The 24943-nt window shown below is 43.8% G+C and overlaps 1 protein-coding gene and 1 long non-coding RNA gene across 8 annotated transcripts in view; one reads left to right on the forward strand and one right to left on the reverse strand.

Moving 5' to 3' along the window:
- The window catches only part of MYO1D (myosin ID), a 397979-nt gene that overhangs the window by 33436 nt on the left and 339600 nt on the right, over positions 1–24943 (reverse strand). The window lies entirely within an intron of this gene.
- LOC122457609 overlaps positions 1–24943 on the forward strand; it is a 44230-nt gene that overhangs the window by 5275 nt on the left and 14012 nt on the right. For 4 of the 7 annotated variants that reach the window (XR_006277243.1, XR_006277244.1, XR_006277242.1 and 1 more), the window contains exon 2: positions 15117–15767. This is a non-coding gene — a long non-coding RNA (uncharacterized LOC122457609). The remainder of the gene's footprint in view (positions 1–15116; positions 15768–24943) is intronic. The other 3 variants (XR_006277238.1, XR_006277239.1, XR_006277241.1) reach the window with 1 other exon arrangement.

Below are 24943 nucleotides of genomic sequence, written 5' to 3' on the forward strand. Positions count from 1 at the left end.
TTTTTTCACATTCTTCTTGTAGTGTGGGGCCCCAAACTGGACACAGTACTCCAGATGAGGCCTCACCAATGTCGAATAAAGGGGAACGATCATGTCCCTTGATCTGCTGGCAATGCCCCTACTTATACATCCCAAAATGTCATTGGCCTTCTTGGCAACAAGTGCACACGGTTGACTCATACGGAGCTTCTCGTCCACTGTAACCCCTAGGTCCTTTTCTGGAGAACTGCTGCCAAGCCATTCGGTCCCTAGTCTGTAGCGGTGCATGGGATTTTTCCGTCCTAAGTGCAGGACTCTGCACTTGTCCTTGTTGAACCTCATCAGATTTCTTTTGGCCAAATCCTCTAATTTGTCTAGGTCCCTCTGTATCCTATCCCTACCCTCCAGTGTATCTACTTCTCCCAGTTTAGTGTCATCTGCAAACTTGCTGAGGGTGCAAGCCACACCATCCTCCAAATCATTAATGAATATATTGAACAAAACCAGCCCCAGGACCGACCACTTGATACCGGCTGCCAACTAGACATGGAGCCACTGATCACTACCCGTTGAGCCCGACAATCTAGCCAGCTTTCTATCCATTATAGTCTATTCATCCAGCCCATACTTCTTTAATTTGTTGGCAAGAATACTGTGGGAGACTATGTCAAAAGCTTTGCTAAAGTCAAGGAACAACACATGCACTGCTTTCCCCTCATGCACAGAGCCAGTTATCTTGTCATAGAAGGCAATTAGATTAGTCAGGCATGACTTGCCCTTGGTGAATCCATGCTGACTGTTCCTGATCACTTTCCTCTCCTCGAAGTGCTTCAGAATTGATTCCTTGAGGACCTGCTCCATGATTTTTCCAGGGACCGAGGTGAGGCTGACTGGCCTGTAATTCCCAGGATCCTCCTTCTTCCCTTTTTTAGAGATGGGCACTACATTAGCCTTTTTCCAGTCGTCCGGGACTTCCCCCGATCACCATAAGTTTTCAAAGATAATAGCCAATGGCTCTGCAATCACATCCGCTAACTCCTTTAGCATCCTCAGATGCAGCGCATCTGGACCCATGGACTTGTGCTCGTCCAGATTTTCTAAATAGTCCTGAACCACTTCTTTCTCCACAGAGGGCTGGTCTCCTCCCCCCCATGCTGTGCTGCCCAGTGCAGTAGTCTGGGAGCTGACCTTGTTCGTGAAGACAGAGGCAAAAGAAGCTTTGAGTACATTAGCTTTTTCCACATCCTCTGTCACTAGGTTGCCTCCCTCATTCAGTAAGAGGCCCACACTTTCCTTGACTTTCTTCTTGTTGCTAACATACCTGAAGAAACCCTTCTTGTTACTCTTAACATCTCTTGCTAGCTGCAACTCCAGGTATGATTTGGCCTTCCTGATTTCACTCCTGCATACCCAAGCAATATTTTTATACTCTTCCCTGGTCATTTGTCCAATCTTCCACTTCTTGTAAGCTTCTTTTTTGTGTTTAAGATCAGCAAGGATTTCACTGTTAAGCCAAGCTGGTCGCCTGTCACATTTACTCTTCTTTCTACACATCGGGATGGTTTGTCCCTGTAACCTGAAGAAGGATTCTTTAAAATACAGCCAGCTCTCCTGGACTCCATTCCTCCTCATGTTATTCTCCCAGGGGATCCTGCCCATCAGTTCTCCTGAGGGAGTCAAAGTCTGCTTTTCTGAAGTCCAGGGTCCGTATTATGCTGCTCTCCTTTCTTCCTTGTGTCAGGATCCTGAACTCAACCATCTCATGGTCACTGCCTGCCAGGTTCCCATCCACTTTTGCTTCCCCTACTAATTCTTCCTGGTTTGTGAGCAGCAGGTCAAGAAGAGCTCTGCCTCTAGTTGGTTCCTCCAGCACTTGCACCAGGAAATTGTCCCCTACACTTTCCAAAAACTTCCTGGATTGGGATATCAGGGTGATTGATCATCATAGGGCCTAATCACATCAGCCACACTATCAGAGGCTCGTTCACCTGCGCATCTACCAATGTGATATATGCCATCATGTGCCAGCAATGCCCTTCTGCCATGTACACTGGTCAAACTGAACAGTCTCTACGTAAAAGAATAGATGGACACAAATCAGACGTCAAGAATTATAACATTCAAAAACCAGTTGGAGAATACTTCAATCTCTCCACTCACTCGATTACAGACCTGAGAGTGGCTATCCTTCAACAAAAAAGCTTCAAAAACAGACTCCAATGAGAGACTGCTGAATTGGAATTAATTTGCAAACTGGATACAATTAACTTAGGTTTGAATAGAGACTGGGAGTGGATGGGTCATTACACAAAGTAAAACTATTTTCCCGTGTTCCTCCCCCCCCAAACGTTCTTGTCAACGGCTGGAAATGGCCCACCTTGATTATCACTACAAAAGGTCCCCCCAGCCCTGCTCTCCTGCTGGTAATAGCTCACCTTAAATGATCACTCTCCTTATAGTGTATATGATAACAACCATTGTTTCATGTTTTCTGTGTATATAAATCATCTTCCCATTGTATTTTCCACTGAATGCATCCGATGAAGTGATCTGTAGCTCACGAAAGTTTATGCCCAAATAAATTTGTTAGTCTTTAAGGTGCAACAAGTACTCCTTTTCTTTTTAGGGTGATTGAAGTCTCCCATGAGAACCATGACCTGCAATCTAGTAATTTCCGTGAGTTGCCGGAAGAAAGCCTCGTCCACCTCATCCCCCTGGTCTGGTGGTCTCTAGCAGACTCCCACCACGACATCACTCTTGTTGCTCACACTTCTAAACTTAATCCAGAAACTCTCAGGTTTTTCTGCAGTTTCATATCGGAGCTCTGAGCAGTCATACTGCTCTCTTACATACAGTGCAACTCCCCCACCTTTTCTGTCCTGCCTGTTCTTCCCGAAGAGTTTATATCCATCCATGACAGTACTCCAGTCATGTGAGTTATCCCACCAAGTCTCTGTTATTCCAATCACATCATAATTCCTTGACTGTGCCAGGACTTCCAGTTCTTCCTGCTTGTTTCTCAGGCTCCTTGCATTTGTATCTAATGGATGATCTGTCCATGAAGAAAAGTAAAGAACTATTTAACGCCACTGTTCTGCCAGCAGTGATATACAGAGCAGAAAGCTGGTGAACGACGAAAGCAGAGGAAGAAAAACTTGCTGTCACACAGACAGCAATGGAAAGGCGAATGTGTAAGATATTGCTCATATACCGAATGAGGAGATCAGAATGCATACAGAGGTGACCGATATAGTGCAGGCAATGTACGATGCAAAGTGAAGATGGGTGGATCATGTGGTCCGCAGACAAGACAATAGGTTGACAACCCACATCAGTGACTGGATCCCCAGAGACCACAAATGACCGCTGGGCAGACCGAAAATACGCTGAGCTGATCCAATGACAAAACTCTTTAGCCAGAAATGGAAAGAACACGCTAGCAGCAAAATAGAATGGTGTGGCTTCAACTTGCGCTGGCGGAGGGACAGACGAGGACAAGCCGGACAAAGATAGGCAACGAAGATGGAGTCTGGTGAATGGTGTGATGCAAGTGCCTGAAGCCATACGGCCCAGGAGAGAAAGACAAATTTTGATTGATGTTTGACGGATGTTCACGACTTAATCCATGAGGTTGTTCATCACTTGGAACCTGTCCATCAGTTGGTAAGCCTGTGCAGCGACTAAATTTCATTTGAGCATCCCTAAATTCAAAGTCTGTGTTGGAGTGAGGACAGACTTTTCCAAGTTTATGCTGACTGCTAGGGAAGACAGGAGCTGAAGCTATTGACAAGTTGACTCGTAGTCTTTGTGACTTGTCTTAGCAACAGCAAGGCAGTTGCTGAGATAGGGGAAAATGCCTAGGCCAAATAGAAGCACTCTGTATTGAAAATGGTCAGGGCCCACTATGAATCTAAGAAAACGTTGGAATGCGGGGTGAATGTCCATGTGAAAGTACATGTCCTTCATATTGAGAGCTGTAAATCACATGCCCCTTTCCAAATATGGGATTATAAATGACAGTGTGGCCATGCAAAATTTTGGTTTGTGAACAAGTGGTTGAGGTGGCGGAGATCAAGGACAGGTCTCCAACCACGTGACTTTTTAGGTACTAGGAAGTATGCTGAGTTAAAAACCCTTTCCTTGGTGCTGAAGAGAAACTAACTCTATTGCTCCTTGCTGAAGGAGGGATTCAGTTTTTTCTTTGAAAATATTATGAGAATGGCCCCTGAAGAGGAGCAGAAGGTTTTGGACGAGGCAGGGAGGTAAATTTGGTTGCATAGTCAGAATGCATGATGTTTTACATCCACATGTCCATTGTTATTGCATTCCAGGTGTGGAAAAAGAGTGCTAGATGACCCCCAAAGGTACGTCTCGGATGAAGGGACATCAGTTCCTTGGGTGGTTCTAAGTCTCCTAAGAGAGAAAATGCTGATTCTGGATCCATCGGCTGAACCAATGGTTCCACTGGAGGGAAATCATGGCTGGACAATGGGATGAGGGACAGACTCCTCCCAAAAGCTGCATTTCCTGGTGGAATTAGGACCTCCATCATTAGGGAAGGACCTGATTGTGATGGAGATTGGGATCAAGGAGAGGAAAAATGTCAACAGGTGGAGCATAACACTGCTGTCCCTGGAGTGTGAGGGTGTTCTGTCTACCCAAACCAATAGAGCTGGAACAGATCCAGTTTGTGCTACAGTCAGGCAAGGCAGAACTGGTACCGTTGGTGTCTGAAGCTCCCAATGGTTGTCCTTTGTTGGTGCCACTGGTTCCAGGTGTTTAGGATTACCTGGTAGTGGAAGAACTGATGCTGCTGGAGTGCAGTCTGGTATCAACGGAGGCCTGGATTTGTGGGCTTTCCTGTCACAACCCTGAGACTTAGTCCATTTTAAGTCCTCGTGGGCTGAGTGGGAAGATTTGGTTGATTTCAACAGAATCGTATCTGACATTTAGAAATGGACTTACAAGAGGATTTGCTCTTGTGTTTGAGAGAATGCTTCTAGCTTCCTGATGATAAGACTCTGATGGGGCATCTGTGGAAGCAGACTCCCTCGCTCCTAAGACAGACCTCATGGCAGAAAGATCACTCATTGCTGACCTGCTTTTGTTGGCATATCTAAGGGGTCCTGGAGTTCCTACATGGGCAGAAAAACTCCTGTTGGTGTACTCTGCCAATGGGTTACCTAACTATTTTTGAGATTGCACAGGAGCATTGGGTTTCCTAGGTTTTATCCCTGGCCTTGGGAGCAGAGTGGTCTAGTAGTGGTTAGAAAAGTTATTACAGACAGCTTAAACAAGCACAGAGATTTGACACATTGGCATTGGAAAGGTGGCTCAGTGGATGAGACTTGTCTCTGTATTATTAGAGACATGGGCTCTATTCTCAGCTCTGCCAGAAATCATGTTTGATTTATCTTATTTGTAAAGAATAACATCCAATACAATATTTGGGAAGAATGATAGTTGCTTGCCTCCCATTGTAGAGATATAAGGCCATTTGCGATAAAAGTTGTGAATGGAACAGAGAAATTAACATCATTCTATAGAAGAGGTACAGCAAGGGTGGGCAAACTCTTTGGCCCGAGGGCCACATCTGGGTGGGGAAATTGTATGCAAGGCCGGGGCAGGGGGTTGGGGTGCGGGAGGGAGTGCAGGGTGTAGGAGGGGGTGTGGTGTGCAGGAAGGGACTCAGGGCAAGGGATTGGGACAGAGGAGGGGTGCGGGATGTATGAGGGGGCTCAGGGAAGGGGGTTGGGGTGCAGGAAGGATGTGGGGTGCGACAGGGGGCTCAGGGCAGGGAGCTGGGGTGCAGAAGGCGTGCAGCGGGGGTTAGGGTGCAGGAGGGGTGCAGCAGGGGGCTCAGTGCAGGGGGTTGGAGCGCAGGAGGAGTGTGGGGTGCTGCAGGGGGCTCAGGGCAAAGGGTTGGGGTGCAGGAGGGGTGCGGGGTGCAGGCTCCAGGGCGGCAGTGGCATGCACCATGGCCAGGGCAGGCTCCTTCCATGCACCGCTCACCACATCCCTGCGCGGGCCCTGGGGGACGGGGGGCACAGGACTCCACGCGTTGCCCTTGCCACGCCTCCATGTACCTCCCCTGAAGCTCCCATTGGCCGCGGTTCCCCGTTCCCAGCCAATGGGAGCTGCAGGGGTTGGTGCCTGGAGGCAAGGGCAATGCACGGAGCCCTCTGCCCCCCCCAGAGGCCGGAGGAATGTGGTGCCGGCCACTTTTGAGAGTGGCGCGGGGCCCGTGGCACCAAGGGGGGGGCAATCCTGTGGGCCGGATGCAAAGCCCGGAGGGGCTGGATCCGGCCCGTGGGCTATAGTTTGCCCACTCCTGAGGTAAGGCCAGAACCCAGAATATCTCCTGGGTCCCAGCCCATTGCAATTTATCCTGGGCCAACATGTATTTCACAGTGAACTCTGGATGATATTTTATCTGAGAATCAGGCAGGCCAAATGCATAGTGTCACACAAAATGCATGGCATTTGGTTAGCCTGCTCATAGTATTTTGACATTTCAGTCAGGTTAATTTGTAGAATTTATCCTAAAGGAACTTCAACTTTGACAGTGGTTCACCCAGCTTGTCTTCCCCCACTCAGTCAACCCCCCACTAAGATACACACACAGAAATACCATGCAGGACTAGATAACAATTTGCTCAAAGAAAAGAGAAAACTTCATTTACTTCAACCTGAAGTTGAAAGAGGTCAGCTGTTCTTCAGAACAGCCTGAAAAAGTCGTGTGTCAATATGAACTGTGAAAAATGTTACTGTGGAATAATTAAAAATTATCTTTAGCTGATTCACAGCAGGACATTGCAGAACATCTGAAGCTGTCACACACTCTGTATATTATGGACCACAAGTTTCAGTTAAGGCCTCACAATCACTTAAAGAAAGCTCTAAACTGTAATTGAGCTGCAATTAGTTTGTGCTGGTTTATGCAAAAGCATTCTCTTCCTATTAAAGTAAGGCCTTGTCTACAATGCCACTTTACAGCCCTGAAATCTTCTCGCTCAGGGGTGCGAAAAAACACCCCTCTGAGCGATGCAAATTTCAGTGCTGTAAAGTGGCAGTGTAGACAGTGCACCAGTGCTGGTAGCTACCCCTCTCGTGGGGGTGGTCCTGGGACAGCTCTGTCGCTGCACTGGGGCCGCGACTACACAGACATGTTAAAGTTGGTAGCGAAGACATACCCTAAGAGCCACATCCACTTACGCTCTTGCTTGATCTGTCACAAAACGCTCCAACTGCCCTTAGACAGTTCTATTTGGGTTTCCAGAGTAGCATAAATGGAGTCTCTCCATCTGCAGGGGTTTGTTTGTGTTGCCATTTGGGGGAACTAAATAGGTGAGAGTCCATTCAAACAGGCACGCTTTTCCCTCCACCTGCACTCGCTTGTCCTACATCCTGCTTCAAGTGCATAGCTACATTCAGAAAGGAAGCCACAAACCAAGCCTGCCTCAGCACAGACTGCACTACAGAAAACTCTGCGAGCACAGTTCCGTCTCCAGACCACATCACACAGGTGGGCAATACTGATGGTGCACTCAGTTGTCAGGTTCTTGTCATGATGTCTGGTTTGCATCGTTCAGCACCCCATTTTATTGCCAGGCCTGCCAAGGCCCTTGAATGGCCTTTTAAATAGTGAATGTTGATCAATAACAGAACTTGTCATTTTAAAATGACAACTATAGTTTAAAAAACAAATCAATTTTTGCTTCATTTACCTGCCAGGAAGAATCAGCTTCAAGGGGGAAGGGGAAAACAGACTAGGATTCTCAAATATTTGGTCATTTTTAGGTCTACTCATAGTCAGTAAACTGTCTTTTTACATAAATTTTTCTATTCCCTGGAAAATGGGACTAGCTACTTAGATTGTAAATTCTTTGGAGCAAGGACCTTTCTTGTTCTGTTTGTACAGTACTAGCACAATGTGTTCCTCAGAGACTCATAAACTTTAAGGCCACAAGGGACCATCATGATCATCTAATCTGACCTCTTGCACATTGCAGGCCCTAGAACCTCGCCCACCCACTCCTGTAACAGATCCCTAACCTCTAGCTGAGTTACTGAAGTCCTCAAATCATGATTCAAAGATTTCAAGTTACAGAGAATCCCGCATTTACAACCCGCAAGTGATCCATGACCCATGCCACAAAGGAAGGCGACACCCATCCCCCTCCCCACCCCCAGGTCCTTGTACATGACTAGTGTTCCTGGGTACTACAGTAGTACAAATACATAATATTACTACTTTTTGCTCACTCTGTTTGTGTGTTCTGTCCCTTTCACTACCTTTTGTTTTGCCTATTTCGACTGCAAGCTCTTCAGGACAGGGAACGTCTACTTTATGTTTCTATAGTACCTTAGTTGTCTGCAGAACAACCAAGATAGTATGATTAGAAAAACAAGAAGACCTACAATTATCTATAATGGGTTTTTTTTGCATCTGTCTTCGAAGTATCTGATGCTGGCCACTTTTGGAAATAGGTTTCAGAGTAGCAGCAGCGTTAGTCTATATTCACAAAAAGAAAAGGAGGACTTGTGGCACCTTAGAGACTAACAAATTTATTTGAGCATAAGCTTTCGTGAGCTACAGATCACTTCTTCGGATGCATTCAGTGGAAAATACAATGGGGAGATTTATATACACACACAGAGAACATTCTACAGAAAATTCTTTCCTGGGTATCTGGCTGGTGAATCTTGCCCATATGCTCAGGGTTTAGCTGATCGCCATATTTGGGGTCGGGAAGGAATTTTCCTCCAGGGCAGATTGGAGAGGCCCTGGAGGTTTTTCGTCTTCCTCTGTAGCATGGGGCATGGGTGACTTGAGGGAGGCTTCTCTGCTCCTTGAAGTCTTTAAACCATACTCCCCACTGTATTTTCCACTGAATGCAACCGATGAAGTGAGCTGTAGCTCACGAAAGCTTATGCTCAAATAAATTTGTTAGTCTCTAAGGTGCCACAAGTACTCCTTTTCTTTTTGGAAATAGGATTCTGAACTAAATCATTGGTCTGATCCAATCTGGCAATTCTTGTGTTCCTAAATGTCTGAAGAAAATGATGGGGAGAATTAAAAATTAGGCCCCAGTCTTATCTTTCATTTTTCTAGAACCCTCCATGTCAGACAGCTTTCACAGTGGAAATATTAACTACATAAAAGGTTTTTTTAGAGAGTGCTATTTAACTAAAACAATTGCACCAGGGCCTTGACATGAAATTTAAGGATTTCTTAGAGGAATGTTCTTCCCTTTCAAATTGCTATGGGAGGGTGAGAGGATTCAACTTTACTATGTAGAAATTAAGAAGGGACTTTCAGGCAACCCATTCCGTAACACCTTTCTACCAGATGCTGCATCAGCGGAGGAGAGCATTGTCATGCTGATTGGAGTGGCTCAAAACTGTGAGCAGAGTGTCACGGCAGACTGCCAGAAACCCGGGCAGACATCCCCAGCTGATGGTGTGTTTTATAATTAGATTTCACCAAGCTGGTAATGAATGTGAACTTGTGGATCACTATACCAGTCTTACCACTGACCTAACACTTGGTAGAGCAACCCACATCCTTTCATGTATTTATACCTGATCCTGTATCTTTTACTTCATACATCTGATGAAGTGGGTTCTAGCCCATGAAAGCTTATGCCCAAATAAATTCGTTAGTCTCTAAGGTGCCACAAGGACTCCTCGTCTTTTTAGTCTTACCACAGAGTCACAAACAGTCCCTTAGACTCTCCAGTCTATTTTGCCACCCAGACAAACTGGACTTTGTAATAAAAGGTCACTTACACCAAAAATCACAGCACATCAGGTTGCTCCCAATATTAAGAGACCAGTCACTTACCTCAGATTAATTGGTACTCTAGATCCTAGAATCATAGAAGATTAGGGTTGGAAGAGACCTCATGAAGTCACCCAGTCCAACTCCCTGCTCAAAGTAGGACCAATCCCAAATAAATCAGCCCAGGGCTTTGTCAAGCTGGGCCTTAAAAACCTCTAAGGATGGAGATTCCACCACCTCCCTAGGTAACTCATTCCAGTGCTTCACCACCCTCCTAGTGAAATAGTGTTTCCTAATATTCAACCTAGACCTCCCCACTGCAACTGGAGACCATTACTTCTTGTTCTGTCATCTGCCACCACTGAGAACAGCCGAGCTCCATCCTCCTTGAAACCACCCTTCAGGTAGTTGAAGGCTGCTATCAAATCCCCCCTCACTCTTCTCTTCTGTAGACTAAATAACCCCAGTTCCCTCAGCCTCTCCTCATACATCATGTGCCCCTTGCCCTCTGCTGGACTCTCTCCAATTTATCCACATCCCTTCTGTAGTGGGGGGACCAAACCTGGACATAACACTCCAGGTGTGGCCTCACCAGTGCCGAATAGATGGGAATAATCACTTCCCTCGATCTGCTGGCAGTGCTCCTACTAATACAGCCCAATATGCCGTTAGCCTTCTTGGTAACAAGGGCACACTGCTGACTCATATCCAGCTTCTCATCCACTGTAATCCCCAGATCCTTTTCTGCAGAACTGCTACTTAGCCAGTAGGTCCCCAGCCTGTAGCGGTGCATGGGATTCTTCCGTCATAAGTGCAGGTCTCTGCACTTGTCCTTGTTGAACCTCATCAGATTTCTTTTGACCCAATCCTCCAATTTCTCTAGGTCACTCTGGACCCTATCCTTACCCTCCAGCATATCTACCTCTCCCCCCAGCTTAGTGCATCTGCGAACTTGTTGAGGGTGCAACCCATCCCATCATCCAGATCATTAATAAAGATGTTGAACAAAACCAGCCCCAGGACCGATCCCTACCAACTAGACATCAAGCTGTTTATCACTACCTGTTGAGCCCGACAATCTAGCGAGCTTTCTATCCACTTTATAGTCCATTCATCCAATCCATATTTTTTAAACTTGCTGACAAGAATACTGTAGGAGACTATAACAAAAGCTTTGCTAAAGTCAAGATATATCACATCCACCGTTTTCCCCATATCCACAGAGCCAGTTATCTCATCATAGAAGTTATCTCATAATCAATCATAGATCTTACACGAAAGATAACGCTGGTATCCAATTCTATAGTAAACTAACAATGTTTTTTAGCTAAGAAAAGGAAATGAGAGCTATTGAGAGGTTGAAGCAGGTAAAATATATGTAGAGGTGAGTCACAGTTTGTAATCCCAAATAGTGGCAGTGATGCAATAAACTGCCAGATTGTCAAAAGTCTTTTCATGAGTCCCAGATTGTCTCTGGGGAGCTCTGCTTTGCATCTGGTACACTTCCCTGTAAGAGTCCAAACAGTTCAGAGATGCTGGATTTTGACTTGAATCCACACTTCTTCTGGTTCTAGCTTCTTCTGACAGAAAACAAGCTGACAGTGTCACTACCCATGTGGGCTTTTCCTTTGATGATGGAGAGTGAGGAATGCATTTTGGGTCTTTGGCCTCCGATCATCACATACAATGACCATTTGCTTTGAAATTAGCACTTTTCTGTTAAAGTTCTTCATTTGCCTGCCACAAGGCTTCTTTATCATTTAATGCTCGTTTGATTGGTTATTTAGTTACAAGGGTATACATAATGTAAATGTTTGCTCCTACATTATAATGGGATGCAGATAAGTGAAAACAACTAGAGCTGTCAAGCAATTAAAAAAATTAATCGCGATTAATCGCACTGTTAAAAAATAATAGAGTACCATTTATTTAAATATTTTGGATATTTTATACATATTAAAATATATTGATTTCAATTACCACACAGAATACAAAGTGTACAGTGCTCACTTTATATTATTTTTATTACAAATATTTGCACTGTAAAAAATAAAAGACATAGTATTTTTCAATTCACCTAATACAAATAATGTAGTGCAATCTCTTTAACATGAAAGCTGAACTTACTAATGTAGAATTACGTACAAAAAAACCCTGCACTCAAAAATAAAACAATGTAAAACTTTAAAGCCTACAAGTCCCACTTAGTCCTACTTCTTGTTCACTCATGGCTCAGACAAACAAGTTTGTTTACATTTGCAGGAGATAATGCTGCCTGCTTCTTGTTTACAATGTCACCTGACACTGAGAACAGGTGTTCTCATGGCACTGTTATAGCTGGTGTCACAAGATATTTACATAGATATTTGCATTTTATCAAATCTGTGCTGAAAGTGTTCTTAAAACGTACAACATGTACTGGCCGAGATGGCTATAACATGAAATAGATGGTAGAATGTGGGTAAAACAGAGCAGGAGACATACAGTTCTCCCCCAAGGAGCTCAATCACAAATTTAATTAACATTATTTTTTTTACTGAGTGTCATCAGCATGGAAGCATGTCCTCTAGAATGGTGGCTGAAGCATGAAGGGGCATATGAATGTTTAGCATATCTGGCATGTAAATACCTTCCAACACTGGCTACAAAAGTGCCATGTGAATGCCTGTTCTCACTTTCAGGTGATGGTGTAAATAAGCAAGCAGCAGTATCTCCCATAAATATAAACAAACTTGTTTGTCTTAATGACTGGCTGAACAAGTAGTAGGACCAAGTAGACTTTAGAGCCTACAAGTTTTACATTGGTTTGTTTTTGAGTGCAGTTTTGTATTTTTGTACATAATTCTACATTTGTAAGTTGCACTTTCATGATAAAGAGATTGCACTACAGTACTTGTATGAAGTGAATTGAAAAGTTCTATTTCTTTTATCTTTTTTAGAGTGCAAATATTTGTAATAAAAATAATATAAATTGAGCACTGTACGCTTTGTATTCTGTGTTGTAATTGATCTCAATATATTTGAAAATGCAGAAAAACATCCAAAAAATTTTAATACATTTCAATTGGTATTCTATTGTTTAACAGTGTGATTAAAACTGCGATTAATCGTGATGTTTTCAATCACAATTAATTTTTTTGAGTTAATCGTGTGAGTTAATTGTGATTAATAGACAGCCCTAAAAACAACACAAGTATCAACCGATTATTTTTCATGAAGTTTAAACACCAAATACACTCTTATACATTTAACAATCACTTTGATCTATACTAATACACAAGTGAATTGGCCTGAGGTACTGGCATGAGCTGGGGTCTGGCTGCCAGCATCACAAGGATGCTGACTCTATGCAGAATTTTGAGAAAGTGTGGAAGAGCAAGTAGTAGCCTTGCAGTTATCATCTGATGTGTGCAATCTCTCCACCCAGGAAATTATTGCTCCTTTCATGGAGTGAGCAGTAATGGGAGGAATTGTACCTGAGTCTCAGTGCCTCTACTTTATACACTTTTACCACATTAATGACCCGGTCTGCACCCAACTTATTCCCTTCTACTTATCTAAAATGTTTGAATTCAGATAGGATGATGACACTTCTGTATAGAACAGGAAGGTTATAGTAACCTTGGGAATGAAGGCCTGTCAAAGAATTACTATGTTTGATGAAAAATGTGCAACTGAGGTTCCATAGCGAGCAGGCCAAACTCCAAAATCCCCCTGATTGTGGAGGTGACAAGTAGGCAAGATACTTTTAGTAAGAGGGGTATAGAGCAGGGGTGGGCAAACTTTTTGGCGGAGGGCCACATCTGTGTATGGAAATTATATGGTGGGCCATGAATGCTCATGAAATTGGGGTTGGGTTGCAGGATGGGGTGAAGATTCTGGCTGTGGGTGCGGGCTCTGGGGTGGGGCCAGAAATTAGGAGTTCAGAGTGTGGGAGGGGGCTTCGGCAGGGGGTTGGGGGTCATGAGGGTTCTGGGGTGGGGCTGGGGATGAGGGGTTTGGGGTGTAGGAGGATGCCCTGGGCTGGGATTGAGGGGTTTGGAGGGCGGGAGGGGATCAGGGCAGGGGGTTGGGGTGCGGTAGGAGGTCAGGGATGCAGGCTTCGGGCAGCGCTTACCACAAGCAGCTCCCGGAAGCAGCGGCATGTCCTCCATCCAGCTCCTAAGCGGAGGCACGGCCAGGTGGCTCTGCGCGTGCTGCCACCCGTGCAGCTCCCATTGGCCATGGTTACTGGCCAATGGGAGCTGCAGGGGCAGTGCTTGGGGCAGTGTCAGCGTGCAGAGCCCCCTCGCTGTACCTATGCACAGGAGCCGGAGGAGGGACATGCCGCTGCTTCCAGGAGCCATGTGGAGCGGGGCAAGCCCCAGACCCCACTCCCCGGCAGTAGCTCGAGGGCTGGATTAAAACGTCTGATGGGCCGGATGCAGCCCATAGTTTGCTCATCCCTGGTGTAGAGAAATACTGACTGGTTATGCTAGAAAGGCAGTTTTATAAGGGCTTGCAGCATACAGCTCACAATCATGACAAGAATCTGCATATTACTGGAGGACTGGTGAGAACGATGGTCCTCAGGAATCTTTTATGTGACAGTAATGAGTCTCCTGGATTTCTTACAGTGCACACAGACTTGTCTTTCCCAAATGTGACTTTGAGTTGAATGGTCAGGCCCTCTGTTCCTTCTCAGCTGGCACTTTTGGCAGCACTGGATTTTTGATTCAGACCGGTCCCTGTTGCACTATAGGGTGGTTGTATTTTGGCACTGGAAGATGTTCTCCAGTTATGTTTCAATCAGGTCTGAGAACTAAAACCTAGGAGTCAATGATAAGGTGACCAGAATCACCATAGTGTCTTCCTTTGCAATGTTCTTTTACTCTTAGTGGTTGAAAGGGTGGGAATGGGGTTAGGATTCATATAAAAGGTTTGGAGAGTATTACTGAGATAAGAAAAGGAGTACTTGTGGCACCTTAGAGACTAACAAATTTATTAGAGCATAAGCTTTCGTGAGCTACAGCTCACTTAATGCATCCGATGAAGTGAGCTGTAGCTCACGAAAGCTTATGCTCTAATAAATTTGTTAGTCTCTAAGGTGCCACAAGTACTCCTTTTCTTTTTGCGAATACAGACTAACACGGCTGCTACTCTGAATACTGAGATAAGCTATCCATAGTCTTCACTTGTAGTACCTTTTGATTTTCCCTTGGGACCTGGATGCAAATATGTTCATCAAATCAACCTGACCTGTGAAGTTCTAAAGGATGGGTTTAGTCTAGGCTGCATTCCCTTGGGTCTAAGTGCATCTTGATGAGCTGGGTAATTTTGACTTTCTTCTCCTTTAACATGTGGAATCCTGAAGAACAGAATGAGAGCTTCTAACCCAGGGGCATGTTCAAGCCTGCTGCCCTGAGCAGTGAGGAAGGTTTTCTACCTTCTTAGCACAACTGACCTGTGAAGAGGACCTAATGAGAAAGTAATCCAGATAAGGATAGACCTATACAGACATGTATCCCTTTTACATGAAGGAAGGAAGGACTACGATCTTTGTGAATACCTGTGTGATTCATAGATGTTAAGGACAGAAGGGACCATTATGATCATCTAGGCTGACAGTCTGCATAATACAAGTGACAGAATTTCACCACGTGTTCAAACATGTAACTTCTGGTTGAGACAGAGTATCTTTTAGAAAAGTATCAAATGCTGATTTAAGGACCTCAGGTGACTGAGGATCCATCACATTCCTAGAAAAGTTGTTCCAATGGTTAATTATTAGTGCCAGCCTGATGATTCTGACTGGAAGGAAGAAAGGACTTCGCTCCATGGTCTGTGGCATCAGTGATTGCTCTGTCTGAATCACTTCACTCCAAATTCCCTGCTGCTTGGTCCTAGTCAAGTGGAGGCTGACTACCCAGCATGAGGAGGGAGCCAGAGATGCTAGAGACAAATAACTTGAACCAACTGGCTTCAGGAGCAGCTGGCACCTTTTATAACAGCTGAGGCAGTGAAGGTAAACAGTTTGGGGTTGAGGGAGAACCTGCAGCCTTTAACCGTCTCAGCATGGATCTTGCCAACAAACCAGCTGGTAGCAGAGTTCCCCTGAAGCCTGCTCAATGGCCTTATCACACACCCTGCCAGTACGCTGGCTGACCACCTCACCAGTGCCCTGGGAGTTTGCCATGTGTGTGTGAGAGGGAGAGAGAGAATATTTCTTCTTGCTTCCCCTGGCTGTCTGCTGCCATTTCTGAGAGCAAAAGGCTGCCTTCAAACCTTCATCAGGAAGCCAAAAAACAATTTGAGTTTCAGAGTAGCAGCCATGTTAGTCTGTATTCACAAAAAGAAAAGGAGGACTTGTGGCACCTTAGAGACTAACAAATTTATTTGAGCATAAGCTTTTGTGAGCTACAGCTCACTTCATCGGATGCATTCAGTGGAAAATACAGTGAGGAGATTTATATACATAGAGAACATGAAACAATGGGTGTTACCATACACACTGTAAGGAAAGGTTTCAGAGTAGCAGCCGTGTTAGTCTGTATTCGCAAAAAGAAAAGGAGTACTTGTGGCACCTTAGAGACTAACAAATTTATTAGAGCATAAGCTTTCGTGAGCTACAGCTCACTTCATCGGATGCATTTGGTGGAAAAAAAAATTTCCACCAAATGCATCCGATGAAGTGAGCTGTAGCTCACGAAAGCTTATGCACTAATAAATTTGTTAGTCTCTAAGGTGCCACAAGTACTCCTTTTCTTTTTACTGTAAGGAAAGTGATCACTTAAGGTGAGCTATTACCAGCAGTTTGTAGTGTTAATCAAGGTGGGCCATTTCCAGCAGTTGACAAGAACGTCTGAGGAACAGTGGGGGCTGGGGGAGGGGAATAAACATGGGGAAATAGTTTTACTTTGTGTAATGACCCATCCACTCCCAGTCTCTATTCAAACCTAAGTTAATTGTATCCAGTTTGCAAATTAATTCCAATTCAGCGGTCTCTTGCTGGAGTCTGTTTTTGAAGTTTTTTTGTTAAAGAATTGCAACTTTTAGGTCTGTAATCGAGTGACCAAAGAGACTGAAGTATTCTCCAACTGGTTTTTGAATGTTATAATTCTTGACGTCTGATTTGTGTCCATTTATTCTTTTACGTAGAGACTGTCCAATTTGACCAATGTACATGGCAGAAGGGCATTGCTGGCACATGATGGCATCTATCACATTGGTAGATGCGCAGGTGAACGAGCCTCTGATAGTGTGGCTGATGTGATTAGGCCCTATGATGGTGTCCCCTGAATAGATATGTGGACAGAGTTGGCAACGGGCTTTGTTGCAAGGATAGGTTCCTGGGGTAGTGGTTCTGTTGTGTGGTGTATGGTTGCTGGTGAGTATTTGCTTCAGGTTGGGGGGCTGTCTGTAAGCAAGGACTGGCCTGTCTCCCAAGAGCTGTGAGACTGATGGGTCGTCCTTCAGGTTAGGTAACAGATCCTTGATGATGCGTTGGAGAGGTTTTAGTTGGGGGCTGAAGGTGATGGCTAGTGGCGTTCTGTTATTTTCTTTGTTGGGCCTGTCCTGTAGTAGGTGACTTCTGGGTACTCTTCTGGCTCTGTCAATCTGTTTCTTCACTTCAGCAGGTGGATATTGTAGTTGTAAGAATGCTTGATAGAGATCTTGTAGGTGTTTGTCTCTGTCTGAAGGGTTGGAGCAAATGCGGTTATATCGTAGAGCTTGGCTGTAGACAACGGATCGTGTGGTGTGGTCTGGATGAAAGCTGGAGGCATGTAGGTAGGAATAGCGGTCAGTAGGTTTCCGGTATAGGGTGGTGTTTATGTGACCATCGCTTATTAGCACTGTAGTGCCCAGGAAGTGGATCTCTTCTGTGGACTGGTCCAGGCTGAGGTTGATGGTGGGATGGAAATTGTTGAAATCATGGTGGAATTCCTCACGGGCTTCTTTTCCATGGGTCCAGGTGATGAAGATATCATCAATGTAGCGCACGTAGAGTACGGGCATTAGGAGACGAGAGCTGAGGAAGAGTTGTTCTAAGTCAGCCATGAAAATGTTGGCATACTGTGGGGCCATAGCGGTGCCGCTGATTTGAAGGTATACATTGTCCCCAAATGTGAAATAGTTATGGGTGAGGACAAAATCACAAAGTTCAGCTACCAGGTTTGCCGTGACATTATCGGGGATACTATTCCTGACGGCTTGTAGTCCATCTTTGTGTGGAATGTTGGTGTAGAGGCTTCTACATCCATAGTGGCCAGGATGGTGTTTTTAGGAAGATCACCGATGTATTGTAGTTTCCTCAGGAAGTCAGTGGTGTCTCGAAGATAGCTGTGAGTGCTGGTAGCATAGGGCCTGAGGAGGGAGTCTACATAGCCAGACAATCCTGCTGTCAGTGCCTGAGATGATGGGGTGTCCAGGATTTCCAGGTTTATGGATCTTGGGTAGCAGATAGAATACCCCAGGTCGGGGTTCCAGGGGTGTGTCTGTGCGGATTTGTTCTTGTGCTTTTTCAGGGAGTTTCTTGAGCAAATGGTGTAGTTTCTTTTGGTAACTCTCAGTGGGATCAGAGGGTAATGGCTTGTAGAAAGTGGTGTTGGAGAACTGCCTAGTAGCCTTTTGTTCATATTCTGACCTATTCATGATGACAACAGCACCTGAACATCTACCAATGTGATATATGCCATCATGTGCCAGCAATGCCCCTCTGCCATGTACATTGGTCAAACTGGACAGTCTCTACGTAAAAGAATAAATGGACACAAATAAGACGTCAAGAATTGTAACATTCAAAAACCAGTTGGAGAACACTTCAATCTCTTTGGTCACTTGATTACAGACCTAAAAGTTGCAATTCTTCAAAAAAACAATTTCAAAAACAGACTCCAACGAGAGACTGCTGAATTGGAATTAATTTGCAAACTGGACACAATTAACTTAGGCTTGAACAGAGACTGGGAGTGGATGGGTCATTACACAAAGTAAAACTATTTCCCCATATTTATTTCCCTCCCCCACCCCCCACTGTTTCTCAAACGTTCTTGTCAACTGCTGGAAATGGCCCACCTTGATTATCACTACAAAAGGTCCCATCCCGCTCTCCTGCTGGTAATAGCTCACCTTAAGTGATCACTCTCCTTACAGTGTGTATGGTAACACCCATCGTTTCATGTTTTCTGTGTATATAAATCTCCCCACTGTATTTTCCACTGAATGCATCCGATGAAGTGAGCTGTAGCTCACGAAAGCTTATGCTCAAATAAATTTGTTAGTCTCTAAGGTGCCACAAGTACTCCTTTTCAATTTGAGTTTTGCAATTCGGAGGAGAAAAATGGCAAAGCCAATAAAGGAATTTAGTTACGTCTTTACAATTCCCATGAAAGTTTTGATCCAAAGGGAGAATAGGAGACTGCTGCCTGTGAAGTCATTGAGACAGACAACTCTTCCACAGGTGGGCCTAAAACCAGGCTCACAGCAAAGATTTGGTCTATCCCTGTTGCTTTGGAGACAAGGCACAACCACTGGAAAGAATGACTTGGAGAAAGTGCATCTTTTGTCAGTGTAAACCCCTTCCTCACTAGAATTAACAACATCCATTTCGACTGGGTTTCATTCCACACATGCTACTGCCATACAACAATGTCCTAAATATACCAGGCCACTTTGATCAGCTGCAATGGTCAGACACTTCCCAGCACATGGAGATATGCAGCTTCTGACAAAGTGGTACTTTTTATTTCCAGTTGCTTTATTTTTAAACATGCACAGATCTGCCACAACACCTGCTGTTCCCTTTCTGACTGTAGAACAACAGGTGGGTGGTAGGGTTCTATGAGCAACTATCCTTTGCTTACACTATTTCATTTCCGTTTGTGCACATTCCCTCACCCCCACAAACCATGTGTCGAGGCATTCAATCATACTAACACATACTTCTATTTTTTCTGAGAGTGGTGGAGGGAAGGAAGGGCAGAAGGAAATGGGAAAACTAGAAATTAATATTAAGTTTTGACATTTGCTGAAAAACAGCAACAGCGAGAAATCATGTAGCCCATCTACCATCAGCTGTTTCTTGCATTCACTTATCTTTTGCTAGAAAGTTTCTTATATTATTGAATCCTCCTTCATTCTATGGCTGGGAACTGCCTGTTCTGTTTTCTAAAGCAAGAACTTCCCCTTAGAAAGTCTCTCCCCATTTCAGTTCACATTACTAGAAGGTGCCATTTAATTACCTGAATACTTTGCATTTACAGCAACAGTGCAAAGAGATTGGTTTCCATGGCATGTTTCTTCCGGCATTTTAATCCACTGACATTTATTAGGCACCTCAGTTCTTCTTTGGGTTACACAGATTGTTTTCATTTCCATATTTTGACCTTCAGCCTTAGTGTTCATTATATTAAATGCACAAAGCTAGAGGAGGTCCAATGTTGTGCCTGACAGTTCCAACTCTCAGATCAGGAAATGGAAAGAACCTAGGTTATTGTGGCAACATAAATGTCCCACACTGAATGTTAAATGTCCCACACTGAAAAACCTGGGTATTTAATAGCGTAATAAACAGAGAATGATGTATAAGTGTTACATTTAACAAGGGAGGAAGAAAAAAACCAAGATACAGGCACATGCTATGTGGCTGAGTTAACGCTGCCAGAGCAACCTTATGTTACGCATCTCACACACACCTGCATGTCACATTTTCTTTACTTATTTTTCTTTAATTATGGATTTATACCACAAAATATAAAAGATAAGCAATGTGGAACAGATATCATCACAGCACCTTAACTGTTGAACTTTGTGGTCTAACCTGACTGTTTACATTTCATCTTATTGCATTTACCCTAGTTTTTCACATTTAAGTCTTTCCCTCTTTTAAAGAAAAGAAAATATGGAGCTACTTACCTTGGGTAACTTATAAGATCCTCTGGCTCTACCAGTAGACATTGTAAGTTTATTGAGTCCACAAATGGACACTTAGCCAACTGCACATATTCATGCAAGGCATTGTTAAATGTGCGCCTACATACTTAATGAAAAATAATCTACTGTGGACACACTATATGCAATTAAACAAAAACTAGTTTGTAACCAAGCAAGCATCAGTCAAGAACTAGTGACATGCAAAGTTTTAGAACTCGAGCTGGTATTGCTCTAGCCTGATGCAATATATATCTATATCTATATATTTTCCCTCTATCTTAAAAGAGGTCTTCAGGCAGAAACGAAGCATCGAAAATTCAGTCTAAAGTTGAATGTTTCATGAAAGTCACAAGAAGTACTGATGTAAAAATTTGTTGACAGAGAAGAATTAGTGGAAGAAAGATGAATACAGTGTTTCAGACAACCATATTAGGAAGCTTTTTCTTTCAAACAATCTGTACAGCACAGGTGCAGTTCTTACTGAAATGCTTTGCTGAAAATCCAAGGATGGGGATCTCAGCTATGCAAACAGAGTGCTAAGGGAGCAGGGGAAGTAAAATGGCCAAGCAGTCCAGAAAGAAGAATTTAGCACAGGCTCAGGCAATGGGAAATGTTCTCTGCTGGTTGAAAACACACTCAGTGAAGAGCAAGAACAGCTTCTTGACACAAGTATCTTCAGAAGGCAGGTTCATTTATTAGGCCTAATTAGTCCAGCACTACCTGTACCATGCTTTATTGTAATGGCATGCAACATGTTCTAACTTGTAACTCAAAGAGTTTCAAGGAAGAGTTATGATGAAATAAGGTGCATCACTTCTTTTGTGACAAAGACCCTACCTACTCTCAGTTACAGCATGTTGCTAGCTTTACTCACTAGTCAAATCAAGCATGCTAAGCTAATCTGAAGGCAAAAAAGTTATGTAGTAAAAACACAAATGTATTACCAACGTGGAGTGAGCGCACACAAATCATTCACTTGAGGTTAGAATAAGGATGAAAATAAAGGCCATGCAAAGAGCCAAAAGAGGATAACTAAGGGTAATACAATAACAGTATATGGATAGTACAAATATGCACATCCTCATTCACAGTACTGAACTCACATTCCCCTGCCCTGCCATTAGGACAATAAAACTGGGTTTAGGAACATGGAGAAATGTATTCACTGAGCTAATGTGAGGCCAGTGAAGTCATCTTCTAACTCAGCATGAAGATATTACAAAGAACTAGACAGTAATGCAAGTGGATAATGTAGGAGTTTGAAATCACACAGAACAAAATACATAGCACTAAAGTAAAAATTACAATTAGTCACTCCCAGTTTTTATGTAATTAGTGCACACCTAAGGTGAGTTAGTTTATTTACTTATTTTCAAAAAGATATTATCTTTTGCTTACATCTCAATAACCTGGTTAGAAGATGCACTACAAATAACCTATATGACCTTCATACACGAAGATAAACACATTTGCATACCCTACTGCAGTTCCTCAGAAGAGCCACAGTGAGTAAGGATATTGTTTCTAATTTTTTTATTACGATGATATTAAGGGAAGGTTCAGTGCAGAAATCACAGGTGTACCACAACCGCTTATATATTTATGGCTGTCCCTGAGACTCACCCATAAAATTTGAAAAGAAAAAAAACCTCTGGATTTTAAATCATGTTTATGTTAGGAAAACAACAACTGAAGTGACTTTATAGCGGTCTTCAAAGATAACTTTTTTTTTTTTTTTTTTGAGTGTTACTTCCTAATTTCTATGCAATCTGAAGATCCTGTCATCTCTCACTGCAGCTGCATGTGCCGAGGGGGAGTTTTTGGAGCACTGAATAATTTCCATGTTAACAGTTTCTCTTACATGCAATGTGAATAAGAAAATAACTGTGCTGCTACCAACCTGCAAAAAAACAGACTAGAAACATATACAATCCTCCCTCCCCCTTCCTACTGAGCTGCAGTAAATCTGTGTCAATGTTTCAGAGTAGCAGCCGTGTTAGTCTGTATTCGCAAAAAGAAAAGGAGTACTTGTGGCAGCTTAGAGACTAACAAATGTATTTGAGCATAAGCTTTCGTGAGCTACAGCTCACTTCATCGGATGCATTTGGTGGAAAATACAGAGGGGAGATTGATATACACACAGAGAGAACATGAAACAATGGGTTTATCATACACACTGTAAGGAGAGTGATCACTTAAGATAAGCCATCACCAGCAGCAGGGGGGGGAAGGAGTTAAACCTTTCATGGTGACAAGCAAGGTAGGCTATTTCCAGCAGTTAACAAGAACATCTGAGGAACAGTGGCGGGTGGGGTGGGGGGGAGAAATAACATGGGGAAATACTTTTACTTTGTGTAATGACTCATCCATTCCCAATCTCTATTCAAGCCTAAATTAATTGTATCCAGTTTGCAAATTAATTCCAATTAAGCAGTCTCTCGTTGGAGTCTGTTTTTGAAGTTTTTTTGTTGTTGGGGACAATGTATACCTTCAAATCAGTGGCACTGCGATGGGTACCCGCATGGCCCCACAGTATGCCAACATTTTTATGGCTGACTTAGAACAACGCTTCCTCAGCTCTCGTCCCCTAATGCCCGTACTCTACGTGCGCTACATTGATGACATCTTCATCATCTGGACCCATGGAAAAGAAGCCCTTGAGGAATTCCACCATGATTTCCATCCCACCATCAGCCTCAGCCTGGACCAGTCCACACAAGAGATCCACTTCCTGGACACTACAGTGCTAATAAGCGATGGTCACATAAACACCACCCTATATCGGAAACCTACTGACCGCTATTCCTACCTACATGCCTCTAGCTTTCATCCAGATCATACCACTCGATCCATTGTCTACAGCCAAGCGCTACGATATAACCGCATTTGCTCCAACTCCTCAGACAGAGACAAACACCTACAAGATCTGTATCATGCATTCCTACAACTACAATACCCACCTGCTGAAGTGAAGAAACAGATTGACAGAGCCAGAAGAGTACCCAGAAGTCACCTACTACAGGACAGGCCCAACAAAGAAAATAACAGCACGCCACTAGCCATCACCTTCAGCCCCCAACTAAAACCTCTCCAACGCATCATCAAGGATCTACAACCTATCCTGAAGGATGACCCATCACTCTCACCGATCTTGGGAGACAGGCCAGTCCTTGCTTACAGACAGCCCCCCAATCTGGAGCAAATACTCACCAGCAACCACACACCACACAACAGAACCACTACCCCAGGAACCTATCCTTGCAACAAAGCCCGTTGCCAACTCTGTCCACATATCTATTCAGGGGACACCATCATAGGGCCTAATCACATCAGCCGCACTAACAGAGGCTTGTTCACCTGCGCATCTACCAATGTGATATATGCCATCATGTGCCAGCAATGCCCCTCTGCCATGTACATTGGCCAAACTGGACAGTCTCTACGTAAAAGAATGAATGGACACAAATCAGACGTCAAGAATTATAACATTCAAAAACCAGTTGGAGAACACTTCAATCTCTCTGGTCACTCGATCACAGATCTTAGAGTGGCTATCCTTCAACAAAAAAGCTTCAGAAACAGACTCCAACGAGAGACTGCTGAATTGGAATTAATTTGCAAACTGGATACAATTAATTAATCTTAGGCTTGAATAGAGACTGGGAATGGATGAGTCATTACACAAAGTAAAACTATTTCCCCATGGTATTTCTCCCTCCCACCCCACCCCCCACTGTTACTTTGATATTCTTGTTAACTGCTGGAATTAGCCTACCTTGCTTGTCACCATGAAAGGTTTTCCTCCTTCCCCGCCCCCCGCTGCTGGTGATGGCTCATCTTAAGTGATCACTCTCCTTACAGTGTGTATGATAAAACCCATTGTTTCATGTTCTCTCTGTGTGTATATCAATCTCCCCTCTGTATTTTCCATCAAATGCATCCAATGAAGTGAGCTGTAGCTCACGAAAGCTTATGCTCAAATAAATTTGTTAGTCTCTAAGGTGCCACAAGTCCTTCTTTTCTTTGTATCAATGTTCTGAGCCTGGAGACAGGGTGTTGGTTACCCTATCTCTTCACTTCCGCTGAAGCCTTCATCCAAACACGGTCTGATTTCTAAATGGCTCCTTCTGCTCTGACTACTACCTTGGTGGGGCTTCAGCAGCAGCAGCTCATCCACTTTCATGTTTTCCTTTGGAATTCAGTAATGAACTCATTATATTACCAACTTGGTGTGACAGGAAATCATTCAGATGCTGATGCTGTTGCCAT

This window comes from Dermochelys coriacea, chromosome 27 (genome assembly GCF_009764565.3).
Source record: "Dermochelys coriacea isolate rDerCor1 chromosome 27, rDerCor1.pri.v4, whole genome shotgun sequence".
Taxonomy (NCBI): Eukaryota; Metazoa; Chordata; order Testudines; family Dermochelyidae; genus Dermochelys; species Dermochelys coriacea.